Source organism: Tenrec ecaudatus, chromosome 13 (assembly GCF_050624435.1).
Source record: "Tenrec ecaudatus isolate mTenEca1 chromosome 13, mTenEca1.hap1, whole genome shotgun sequence".
Taxonomy (NCBI): domain Eukaryota; kingdom Metazoa; phylum Chordata; class Mammalia; order Afrosoricida; family Tenrecidae; genus Tenrec; species Tenrec ecaudatus.
Window position 1 is genome coordinate 132,004,882 of NC_134542.1, and position 13,514 is coordinate 132,018,395.

Consider the following 13,514-nt stretch of genomic DNA (forward strand, 5'->3'; position numbering starts at 1 on the left):
CAAATCTTTGGAGTTTTAGTCAGGTATATCCCTAGGTATTTCAATTTGTGCTTGGCAATTGTAAAGGATACTACCTTCTTAATCGTCTCTTCTATGGTCTTGTCTGATGTATAGAGCAGTCCAATAGACTTCTGTTTGTTGATTTTGTATCCTGCCACTCTGCCATATTCCTCTATCACTTCCAACACTCCACTTGTGGAGTTTAAGGGATGTTCAATATATAGAATCATATCATCTGTGACATTTAATTTCATATCATATCATCTGTGACATGATAATTCATATCATATCATATCATCTGTGACATGATAATTTCTCCTCTTCCGTCCCCAGCTGAATACCTTTAATATCTTGCCTTTATCTTATGTTGTTAGCTCAAACCTCCAGTACTATGTTAAATAGGAGTGGGGACAAGGGGCATCCTTGTCTGGCCCCCTTTTTCAGTGGAATTGTTTTCATCTTTTCGCCATTAACTACCACATTAGCTATTGGTTTTTCATATATGGCTTGCATTATATTGAGGAATTTTCCTTTTATTCCTATCTTCTTAAATGTCTTAAGCAGGAATGCCTGTTAGATGTTGTCAAATGCTTTTTCCGCGTCTATTGATATTACCATGTGGCTCTTATCATTTTCCTGCGAATGAGGTGAATAATGCTGATGGTCTTTCGTATGTTGAAGCATCCCTGCATCCTTAGTATGAATCCTACTTGGTCGTGGTAAATTCTTTTTTTAATATGTTTTTGTATTCTGTTGGCTAGTATTTTGTTAAGGATGTTTGCATCGATGTTCATTAGGGATATTGGTCTATAGTTCTCGACTCTTGTGGCATCTTTTCCCACTTTAGGTATCAAAGTTATACTAGCTTCATGAAAGAGTTTGGGAGTTTTCCATCTTTTTCTATGTTCTGGAAGAGTTTGTATAAGATTGGTGTCAGTTCTTCCTTGAAAGCTTGGTAGAATTCTCCTGTGAAGCCACAGGGCCGGAGGATATTTTTGGTTGATAATCCCTTGATTACCTTGTCTATATTTTCCATTGCTATGGGTCTGTTGAGGTTCTTGACATCGATCTGGGATAGTCCAGGGAAGGACTGTGCTTCCAAATATTTGTCCATGTCTTCCAAATTGTTGAATTCCTTATAGTATAGACCTTCATAGTGCTGTGTAATTAACCATTTGATTTCACTAGGGTCCATTGAAATGCCCCCTGTTTCATCCCTCATCCTTGCAAATGTCATTTGTTCCTTCCTTTCTTTGGTTAGGTTTGCCAGAGGCCTATCAATTCTGTTAATTCTTTGAAAGAACCAACTTTTAGTGGCATTAATTTTTTTCCATAGTTTTCTTGTTTACCCTCTCCTGTACCTTGGCTCTGATTTTTATTATATCTATCCTCTTGCTATTAGTACGGTTATTCTGTTGACTCTGCTCTAATTGGTGTGTTTTGTGTCAGCATATCATCCATGAGTCTCTCTTCTTTTTTAATGTATACATTCATTGCTATCAGCCTTCCTCTGATAAATGCCTTTGCTGTACCCCACAGGTTTTGGTATGTTGTATTTTCATTCTCTTTGGTTTCTAGAAATTTCCTGATTTCATCTCTGATCTGGGTAAATACCCACTCCTTTTGCAATAGGAAATTGTTCATCCTACAGTTGTTTGCCCTAGTTTTCTTCACTCTCTTTTTGTTAATTTCCAGCTTTAAGGAGAAATGATCAGAGAGAGATGTCTGTATAACCTCTATGTGTTTGAATTTACTCAAGTTCGACTTGTGTCCCAACAGGTGGTCTATTTTCAAACATGTGCCATGTGGGCTTGAAAAAAATGGGAATTTTTTGCATGTGGGTGGAAAGCTTTGAAAATATCAAGTCAAGTCATCCAATTGTGCTATTTAGATCTGTAGCCTCCTGGTTGAGTTCCTTTCTCAATGATCTGTCTTTTTTAGAGAGTGGTGTGTTAAAGTCACCAATTATAGTTGTTGAGCCTGTGATCTCTTTTTTCAACTTTTGGAGTGTTTGATTTACAAATTTTACAGGGCTTTCGTTAGGTGCATATATGTTTATTATGCTCATTGGTTCTTGGTCTATTGTTCCCTTGAGCATTATATAGTGCCCCTCCTTGTCTCTTGTTATGACCTGTATGTTGAGGTCAATTTGGTCAGATATTAAGATTGCTACCCTTGATTTTTTTTGCATTACCATTTGCTTGGTATATTTTTCTCCAGCCTTTAATTCTCAACCTGTTTTTGTCTGTAAGCTTGAGATGAGTCTCCTGGAGGCAGCAGATCAATGGGTTATATTTCCTGATCCAGTCTGTTAGCCTCTGCCTTTTAATGCCTGAGTTCAGGTCATTGTTATTCAGTGTTATTATATCCATCTGTGGCTTCTGTGATGTCATCTTGTATCTTTTGTGTTGGATATTTTCCTATCTACCTATCTTATCCACTTGTTTTGTGTGTGTAGTTTATGTTTGCCTTCTTTCCACTATTGAGCTGATGCTATCCTGGGGGCTGTTTCCTCTTTGTCGCCCTATGGGTGGAGTTGTTCTATGTGATGGTTTCTTATTTGCCCTCGACGAGTGTTGATCTTCTGCCCATACTGGATCAGCAAGGATCTTTTGTAGGGCTGGGTTTCTTTTTATGTATTCTTTGAAGTTGTCCTTGTCTGGGAAGACTCTTATTTCTCCATCTATCTTAATAAATAAGCTGGCTGGGTAAAGTATTGTTGTTTTCCTTCAATTTTTGGAATATGTTACCCCAATCCCTCTTCTTCATTGTTTCCACTGGTATATCTGAACATACTCTTACTGGGGACCTTTATACGTGACTGTTTGCTTCTCCCTAGCTGCTCTTATGATCTTCGCCTTTTGCTCATAGTTGGATAGTTTGACAATTATGTGTCTTGGTGACTAATTCTCGGGATTTAGTCTGGATGGTGTTCTTTCAGCCTTTTGTATGTTTGCTTGATTTCATTTATTAAGCATGGAGGTTTTCCTCTAAGAATTCCCTTGTTATTGTCGCTGTTGACTTCTTTGTTGTGTCTTGTTCGGTAGTACAATTATTCTAATATTGTTTTTTCATAGCATCTGATATGGCTCTCAAGTTTTCTTCAGCTTCTTTGATTGTCTTATTTGGCTGTTTTTCCCATTTGCTAAGGTCTGCTTGGTTGTCCTCTAGGTTACTGGTGTGATTCTCTGCCTCCTCAAGCCTATTTGCAAGGTCTGTTAATTTGTCCCTGGGTTCTGTTATTTCACCCCTTAACTCGTGTTTCCCTTTGGTGTGTTGCCTTTATCACCTCTATCATTTCATCTTTTTTTCTGAATTGCTTTCCTCATATCCTTTATGACTTTAAGAAGCATTTTGAAAATTTCTTTTTTGGGAAGGTCAATATCTGCTTCTTCTATGCACACTGTTAGGTTCATGACTTCTTCCATCATTGGTTTCTGTTTTTCCTGATTTTTCCTTAAAGGTGTTGGAACTGGTTGGTTTATGTGTTGTTTTAAGGGAGCCTGGAGCCATCTCCCTGAGTCAAAGATCCCTGGGCTCTCTCTTGGGGAATTTGTATGAGTCCTTTTATGAACTACCTACCGGTAGCTGTTCTGAGGAGTCAGGCTATCGCTATATCTTCCTGTGATTTTACTCTTTCTAACCGTCCAGAATTCTGTTACTTGGAATGTACATTGGACATTCCTCTCATGTGATGCTGGTCGGATTGTTGTGGACCCACGATGGCGTGACTTCACTGGCCTATCTCTAAGCAGGCTTCACAATTCTTGGAGCATCTCAGCTGTCCTGTGATGATTTTCTCTGTAGCTGTACTGCTGAGGAGGCCATGCGAGTATATACTCCTTGATGTAGAGCTCTGTAGCTGGCAGGGGAATTACCCTATTGCCTTGGAGGTTGGGTTTATGTTCCCATAGTAGCGTGGAGCCCCACAAGTGGTGGTCAGGCGTTTCCCCAAGTCCATTGTAGGTCTTCAGGATTTAGGCTGGGGATGTCCCCACTTTTTTAGGGGAGAACTCCCTACTGCTTGGTGTGTGGGAGAGAACAGGCATGAACTCCCCAACTGCTTGCCATGCCAATAAATGTGGGTGGGATCTTCCTGAGTTGGGCCTTCAGAGTTTCCCTATGCAGAGGGGAGTGGCCTGGAGGCCGTTATTGTCTTGTGGTAGGTAAAAGAGTGAAAGGAGAGGAAAAAGAGAGAAAGAGGAAGACACGGACTGGGGCAATAATGCCAAGCTAACTGACACCCACTCACCCATGCACCACTAAAATGCACAGAGTAAGCAAAGGTGAAAACAGCAACAAAAAAATAAATAAATAAAGGAAAAGAAAATAACTAATGAGGAGAACTAAATCTGTTGAGACTGTGGTAGAACATAGAAAACAGTTTGAAGGAGAGGAGAAAAGGGGGAAAAAGTGTAAGAAGAATGCAATGAAAGAAAAAAGGAGAAAAGAAAGGAGGAGAGAGAATTTTAAAAACAGTTAAAGAAATTGCTGACCCTGTGCTGTGCTGTGTGTAGCACTGACTCGTCCTGTGCGCAGCACTGTCTTAGGGGTCAGGCTGCCCACGGGGAGGACAGGGTTGCCCTTGGCTGAGTGTAGGGGTCTGGAAACCAGCAGTTGTATGTGCAAGGAATGAGAGGGAGCAGAGAGAATCATACAAGCAGAGAGAGAGGCAAAGAGAGTAAAGACAGAAAGAAGAAAGAAAGAAAAAGAGAATAAATATAAAGAAGGAAATAAACCCAACTGAGTTCACTAAGGTTAGCTCTGGTGGTAAAGAGGGAGGAGAGAGAGAAGGAGGAAATAATGAATAAAGAGATAGTTGATCCCTGATTGCTTGGATGTGAGGCCCAGAGGGGTTTAGACCCTGCGCCCAAAAGGTAGGTTGGTGTGCCCTTTTAATGCCTGGACCCAGTGGTGCTGGGAAGAATTGCCCTAATGGACGAGATCACCTTAGAGGTCTGATGGAGGTTTCCTCAGCAGCACAGCACGGTGTAGGTATGTGACCCAAGTGTCTTGTGTGGTATACAGCACTCCCACCAAGGGCAGGCTGGAGTTCCTCCTGATATTTGGGTTGATTTGTCCTAAGCGGAGGGTAGTGACCTGAAAGCCAATAAGTGGCATATGATAGGAGCGAGTGGGAAAGAAGAGGAGAAAGAGGGAAAAAAGAGGGATAAAGAAGAGAGAAAATAAAACCCCAACACATACCTGAGCTTGTTGAGACTGAGTGAGGTAGAAAAGTTAGAAGGGCTAGTGAATATAAAGAGAAGAAATAGAGTAGTAGGTAAGGGAATAACTGAGACTTGGTCGCTTGTCAGTGAGGCTGGAGGAGTTCCAACTCTTCCTCAAGGTAGCAGGGTGGTGTACCCATTTCATGTAGGGTTCCACAGATGCTGTGTGGGATTACTTCAAAAGCAAGCTCTTGCCCATGGCCAGGGGTCACTTGGGTGCTGGAGTTCACTGGTGTACCAGCCTTGTGCTGGGGTGTTCCCTCAGCCCTGTCTAGGGCCCCAGGACAGGCAGGGCCTCCCCAGCTGTGTGTAGAATCACACACAGAGGGAAGCTGGGCTTATTGTCCTATCCAGTCTGCTGGTGTTTACTAATCAGAGGATTTAAAAATATATATTGTATCTCCCTGGCCAGCTAGGGTATAATAAAATGAAATTGTCTCTCACAGTCACTGGACTGCAGTTCCTTGCCATTTGAATCTGATGCTTGCTACAGTGGGTCTTTGTTATGCTAAAAGCTGCCAGACCCTGTAGCTGAGTTCTGGCATTCCTTAGCTAGGTTGCTTCTTATGGGTTTGAGTTTTAAACCAATAATATATATTTCACCTTTTTTTTTTTTGCTTGTGATATGCTCCAATTTGGGGGCTGTTAGGCTGGCCCCCAGAGGGAGAAATCCAGCTTATTATGGGAGTTATTTCTTTCTCAACCAATTGGAACTACATTTGCTACCTGGACTCCCCACTTTCCGCCTATTTTATTTCACACTGTGATCTTCCTAAGGTAATAATATATTATTTCTTTTACTGTAAATTATGGCTACCCACCATCACTCCCCTGGGCATGAACTCAAGGCAGCCAACCATGCAGAGAGCTCTGGAGTGGGGTTCCCTCATGTCTGGGATTCTGTCGCCTCTTGGGCGTCTGCTTGTAGAAATTGCTGCTCCCGGCAAGGACACAGCCTGCGCCTGCCGGCTCACCAAAGTTAGAGCGCTTTAAAGCGTTCTTGGTTTGTGAGTGGAATTCCCACACAAAAAGGGGTTCAGGAGAAACCCTGGTACCCTAGTTCTAATTTCAGGACTCCACCTCCCCATTTCCTTTGCCTTACCTCCCAATTTTCTGGTCTGGCAGCAGGAGCTCCGGAGGGATGAGTCCTATCGGTCGTCATTTTCTCCCCTCCTCTGGTTGACACTCTTGTTTGGTTCAACTGCTGCTGCTTCCAGAAAAATTTCCTTGACCCTCTCTTGGCTCTTCAGATCGAATTTGATGCCCCTATTTCGTGTTTGTATAGTTCTCTGCTTGATGACGTCCTATTATTTACCACATTAAATAAAACAAATTCATTCCTGTCAAGTAGATTCTAACTCATAGTGCCTTGTCCCTCCTCCAAGTGTTATAGAGTAGAAATGCTCAGAAGTTTTTGTACTTTTTATGTGCTTTATGGAAGCACATTACCAGACCTTTATGTAACCTTTATGGAAGTACATCACCAGATCTTTCTTCCATGACACCCACTGTGTGGGCGCAGTCTGCCAACTTTTTGTTTAGTAGGTGAGTACAGATCATTTGTTCGATTCAGGCACCTCCCAAACAGAATAAAACAAAACACCGACATTGAGGTGATGCAAACTCATAGGATGATAGGGTCGTCCCCTGAGAGTAGAAGAACTGGTGCTTTCGAAATAAGGGTCTTGCGATTAGCTCACACACGTGTAGCTCACATACCATCAGAGTTACTTCCCACACAGAATAGTTAACGTTTATTTGTCTATTTCTGCACTGTGTCATGAAGTACTTGGTGCTAAGGGCTTCGGTGACTTCTCCATTTCCAATGGCTAGCACAGTGTCAACTGCACAGCGTAAGCTTTGATGAAATATGCTTCCATAAATAAATGATTAACGATGGATGTGTGAACAAGCAGACTTTTTCAGTAGCACTAGTGAAGCTGTCTGGTAAGCATTAGACTGTTAACTGCAAGATTCTTTAGGTCCAACCTACCAGCCATTCTGGAGAGAAATGAGGCTACCAGCTCCTATAAAGGTTGACAGCTTTGTAAATTCTCTATCGTCGTACTCTATGTCCAAATCAACTTGATGTCCCTTGGTATGCAAAACTCTAGCATACTTCCACAGCAGCAGTCCCCAGGCGCTCTCCTTAGAGACCTAGATGCTTTGGCAAACAGGTGTTTTCTTCTACCTACTATGCTCTTCGTGTCATCCTGCCACCAGGTCTTGACCATGAGAATAGCCATGCACCAGGCAATTTCACTGCAACATAAACTCATAATCTATTTTTCTCCATATGCTCTGACCACCTTATGATGTTCATAATTAAAACTTGATGCAGACTTACGGTTACTGAGACAGGTTGATTTAGGGCTGCTTGCAGAGCATCGTAAATCACTGCAGTTTCTTGTATAATTGGGGCCTGATAATTATTCCTTGAATGTTAAATAAGGTTGGCACTGCACCAAAGGGTGTCCTTCTTCTTTAAGCATCAACCTTTGCTTCACTGGTGATACTCAGGGTTTTTGTTTTTCTAAGAACCCTCTGCTTTATTTATGATCAAATAATCCCCCATTCTCCCAGATGTCATTTATTTGCTTGCCTTTCTATCTCATTTGGTTTAGTGATATTAATCACCTTCGATATACATGTACCACAATATCATCTATGAACGTCTCCATTTCCAGTATCTGTGCTCCACAGCACCCTTACACTCTGTAACTCATACTTTCTCCTGTTGAACTCCAAACACTTGCTGCAAAGATATTATTTACCTTGAATTCTTGCTCTTCCTTTAGCTTACAGTGCAGTGGCCCATTTCTTATTTCTTCTGAATTATAAGCGAAACCTTGATGTTCAGGAGAATACACATCTTCTTGGGTGTAAATCCTACCTAACTCTGTCACTTAGCTGTGTGACACTTAACTGCTCTTCCTGGCTATTCTGAAGCTGGCTTCCTTCTCCCCAGATCAATGTGAGCCTGAGAGGGCACGGGAGGTGGGTGGGAGGAACCAGTGGGGTGAGCTGCACAACCTGGCAACATCCAATGGGTTAGAACTGCCCACCAGGACACCCTGCATACCTGTGGCATGTATAGGTAGGTGACAAAAACATAATATAGGGTTAAGTATTTATCCTCTGTGGATAACAGGGAACTACTGCTTAATAGACTTTGGTTTTTGTTTTAGAGTGTTTTTATTTTGTGCAAGTTATTTAAATTCTTTGAAGCTCCTTTTCCTTAGCTATAAAATTGAGAAAATAATACATAACTCAGGACATTTTTGCCTTCTTAATGGAAGTTATAAAGAAGTAATAAGTGTAATGTTCTTATCATTACATATTTTTCTTCATGATAAACTTTATGAGTGACGGATCCTGTAATTTCAGGTCTCTGGTATGACAGATGAAGATTAGTTGTTTGGGAGTCTTTAATTAATTTTAATTCTCTCAATATTGTTCTCAGTTGCAGTTGAGTCTTGCCCAATTTATGATGACTCAGAGCAATGAAATACTAGTCACTCTGTGCCATCTTCCTGTTTGTTGATGTGAGGCTGTTGTTGAGGCTTTGTATATTATCTTCCAATTTACAGCTTTGTTTTCAGATAATCTGCATATGCTTTTAATGGAATGGGTTTCTGATAAATGGAGGTGGGACTCCAGAAGGATTATTTGAAATATCAAAGGGGTATCCAAAATATAAATCTCCTTGAGATTCTTATCCACACTCTTTCAAGTGACATTTCTATGGTAATAAGCAGACAGAACAGCTTTGTGAGGAATCAAAGGGAAGTTTAGTTTTTGTTTAGGGTCTTAACAATAGGGGTCAAATATCCCTTAAGAAATAAAAACATGAACCACTATTCTGCATTCAAGACCTAACACCAGAGTAAGTGCTGTAATACAGTATATTAAAATTAATGAGTTTGTTTAATCTCAGTTAATTATTTATTAGCAACCAGAGAATCCCATGCAGTTATTAAACTATTGATAACAGTATTTCATGCCTAAAGCTCTAGATGAAAATAGAATTGGCTCTGTAAGGAAATAAGTATTCGTATGATAGTGCATTTCCATTGTTATAATTATAATCATAGTGGTTGATGATATTCTTAATTTTGATGTCTCGCTTTCATTTATATTTTTATCATTTCACTTATGCTTTTTCTTAAATACCACTTTCTTGCAATATCTGCCCGGAAGAAGCCTATTGACATTACAAATCCTTGTGAGATAGTTAAGTTTTATGTCATCTTGGTTAGGCCAGGATTTTCAGTGGTTTTCCCTAAAAATCTCACGTGATGTAACCTAACAATGTCATCGGCTCCATGATGGGATCTGCTGGGAGCAGCCCAGCAGTTGTGGGAAGATTCTGGTGAATTGCAGTCCTTTTACTTAGGTCAAGGTCCTGTGAGTTTACTCAGGAATGTGGGCTGATTCCTATATCGGTAGACACTGGATAGAGTATGTTTGCTTTCCCTGCTAGACCTGGATCCTACATCTGGTTTGTTGATTTTCTTTGGTTGATTTGTTGGTTTTCTTTGAAATTGAGCCAATGACCTGTCATATTGCCTAGGAGGCATCACTGGCCTGCCATCGAGCCTGTTATCGAGCCTACCAACTGAGCTACCAACTTCGAACTCATTCAAATTTACAGTGAAAAACCTGCCCTACTGACATCCACCTGCCTGTGGTCTTCCTAGTGCACATCTTCCTGTCTCCTTGTTCACCAGCCACCACAGTTACTCGAGTCAAAAGAATGCTCCAACTTGACATCTGACACATGAACTTGAACGGAAATTGTTGATACATACATATCTCAATATGCCTACATCTGGGTGTCTATTAACTTGTCTATCTATCTACCTATCTATTATCTATCTCACTGTGTATCTTTAAAGAATCCAACACATACTATCTCAATCCTAGAATTCTGTGTGCTTTTCTTCTGCTTGATTCTAATCCATAGCACTTAACACCCTCAAGAAAAATAATAAAATCAATATACAAAGGCAAGTCAAAAAGTATTACTGCTAGAGTTTCATTTCCAACATGCACAGGTTTATTCCAAACAAAATATATTTAATATGTCTCAGTAATCAGTGACTACCAAGGGAATATGGTTACTTAAAAGGGAATATGCTAGGCTAGTTAAATCCAAGGCAGAAAAGTCAGCTCAGAATTGTATGGTCACTGGTTTGGGTGATTCTAAAGGTGTGTTCTTGATAAATTGTCTTCAAAGGAAAAATCTTTATCATGGAGACTTGTTATCACAAAGAAGTTAAGAAAATATAAGCTCCACTGGTGAGAAAACGACCAAGAAAATTGTACCCGTGACTTTGTCTATCATGGCAATGCCCCTACTCATTTTTGTGGGGGGGAGGGAGCGGGGGCCGGGCTAAATGGGCTGTCCTATGAGAATTTACTTGGGAAATTCCTAGGTTTCCTCAACTTAAAGAACATTTCAAAGAAGCATGACTTGTACCTTGCAGATGCCAGCCCTGCTATTTTGGTATGGTGTGAACAGAGAAGTGCAGCCGTCTTCAGAGCAAGGCCATAGACATGGTGACACTGGACTTCAGAGGCATATAAACTAGATGGAGGATATGTTGAAGAACAATAGGTTTATTTTTGATATTTTTGTTTAATGAAAGTTTCTATGAGTTTGTAGAAATATGTTTTTTTACTCAACCTGGCATTCTACCTATTTGTTTCTTTATAGTTTGTTTCATCCAGTTATAATGAGTGCCTCTTCCTGATAACTTGTCTGTTTTATTGATTGTAATATTTCAACTTATAGACTAGTGCCGGGATGAAAGCACACATGCTATAATAATTACAGTATTTGTTGATTTCATCTTTACTACAGAGAAAATATGCTTTCATGAAAGAGTTATTTGTGTGACTGATTCAGGGAATTACTTGTGATGGCTTTTCTGGTTCAAGTCTTTGTAACTCCACTTAAAGATTAGTTGGGGACATACAAATAATGTATATGATCATTGTGAATGAGGGGAGTGCGGAGTGGAGACCCAAAACCCATCTGTTGGCAACTGGACATCCCCTTACTGAAGGGCTGCAGGGAGGAGACGAGCCAGTCAGGGTGCAGTGTAGCACCGAGGAAACATATAACTTTCCTCTAGTTCTTTAATGCTTCCTCCCCCCACTATCATGATCCCAATTCTACCTTACAAATCCGGCTAGACCAGAGGATGTACACTGCTATGGATAGGAACTGGAAACACAGGGAATCAAGGACAGATAAACCCCTCAAGACCAATAATGAAATTAGTGATACCAGGAGGGTAAAGTGAAGATGGGGGAGAAAGAGGAGCTGATCATAATGATCTATATAGAACCCCATCCCAGCGGGAGAGGCAACCGAAAAGTGGGTGAAGGGAGATATCAGACAGTGTAAGACATGTAAAAACAATAATAATTTATAAATTATCAGGGGTGAGGGAGGGGGAAAAATAAGCTCAAGTAAAAAGAAAATGTTTTAAGAATGATGATGGCAACAATAGATGGATGTATGGATTTTGATAAGAGTTGTATGAGCCCCCAATAAAATCATTAAAAACTAATAATAATGTATATGAAATGAAGCAACGATCTGAAAGCAGTTAGCAAGGGTAATTAACAGAACTGGAAGAAGCAAAATAGTGAAGAACTTACCCCAGGAGAACAGAGGATTTCAGATGGCTTCTAACAAATTGGGTGAATATAGCAGATGGAGTTGATAAGAAGGTTGATGGAATTGATACAAAGGTTCTAATGGGGTAGGATGGACCAACGGAAATTTCTGCTAGTCCTCCAATATTTTAAAGGACTAAACAATTTGTTGTGCTCATTCAAGCCTGGAGGAATTTAATGATAGAAATTCCAAACTGGGACTATTTGAAACACAGCTCAGCTAATTGGTCAAGATAAAAAAAAAAAAAAAACAACCTGTGAGGATTGATAAAATTTCCTTTCAATGGGATTAAAATGAACCGTCTCATAAACAAGAATGGGGTTTCTCACTACAGTCCACAGCAGAAGAACCAGAAATGGGCTGTATCCTTTGAAACATGAGATTCCTGTGTGCTGAAAAGAGGTAGTGATCTGACACCAGATGAGCAGCAGCAGCAGAAAAGGCAACAGAAACTAGATATGAGACAGAGCAGTGGGCATCCTATCCCACAGAGCAAGAACAATGGATGCCTTTGGGCAGGAGGCTCCTTTGTGAAATAGGGAACTTCTGAGTACTTAATTGGAGGCGATAGAGCACTTTCAGGTTGTAAAAGGTTTACACAAGGCTGAGTGGAAAGCCTTTGGGGGCATTCAGCAGCAGCAGTAAAAGAACTTTGTAACATTGCTGAGCTCTGCATAAACAAAGGACCTGCAGGGTTGTGGGCCCAGTGATCAGAGATGCATGCCTATGGTTACAGCTAAGAAAGGGCACTGTGGAACAAAAAAACATATCCTTATAATTTTTGACCCTGAAATGTAACCTGTTAACTTCCCTAGTACATCTATAATCCTACATATTGTTTGTGAGGTCTGTGTGGTCATTACAATAAATTACCAAACCCAGCGGAGAAGGAGAGACTGCTATGGGAGAAACCATTGGTATCAGAATAAGGTAAAAATGGTCGATGGGTTAGGCATGTCCGACCTTGACTTCATAGGAATCAGTCTTGGACTGGTGCAGAGTTTGGTCCTCCTTCTCCTTGTGAAGACAGAGAAGGTAAGCTGCTAGCTCAACACCATTCTTGCAGTGACCAAATGAGAACGTTCATGAAAAGCATTTCATGTGTGATTTAAGGCAAGTAATTGTTATTACTGTCTTGCTACAGGCAGATCTGTGAGTATTTGATAAAAATAGTTTTGGTTCATAGTACATGTTATTTGCTTTCATTTTCTTACCAAAGAAATCTGTGCAACAGCTCCCCCAAATAGGGACAGAAGAGAGTGTCGAATGGAAAGCTTTAAAGAATTTCTGGAGTGAGACTTTGCAGAGACATCATTTGGGTTTAAACATATATCTGGATTTTACTAAATGTTGATAATACCCTTTAAAGTCTAGGAAAATAGCTCCTCAAGGAGCTTAGGCTACACCTGACCTGGATACTATAAGAGGTAGAAATCCCACGAGAAGCCTGGAAGACAATGGTCATCACCCTAATGGAGAGACCGCTATGAGTGGTTTAGCAGAACGTTTTTCTATTGATCAGAAGGTGAAACTTACCTGCATTAAGAGACCAGAGAAAATCCGTTGGGAAGAGAAGCAGAGAAGCATAATGTCTG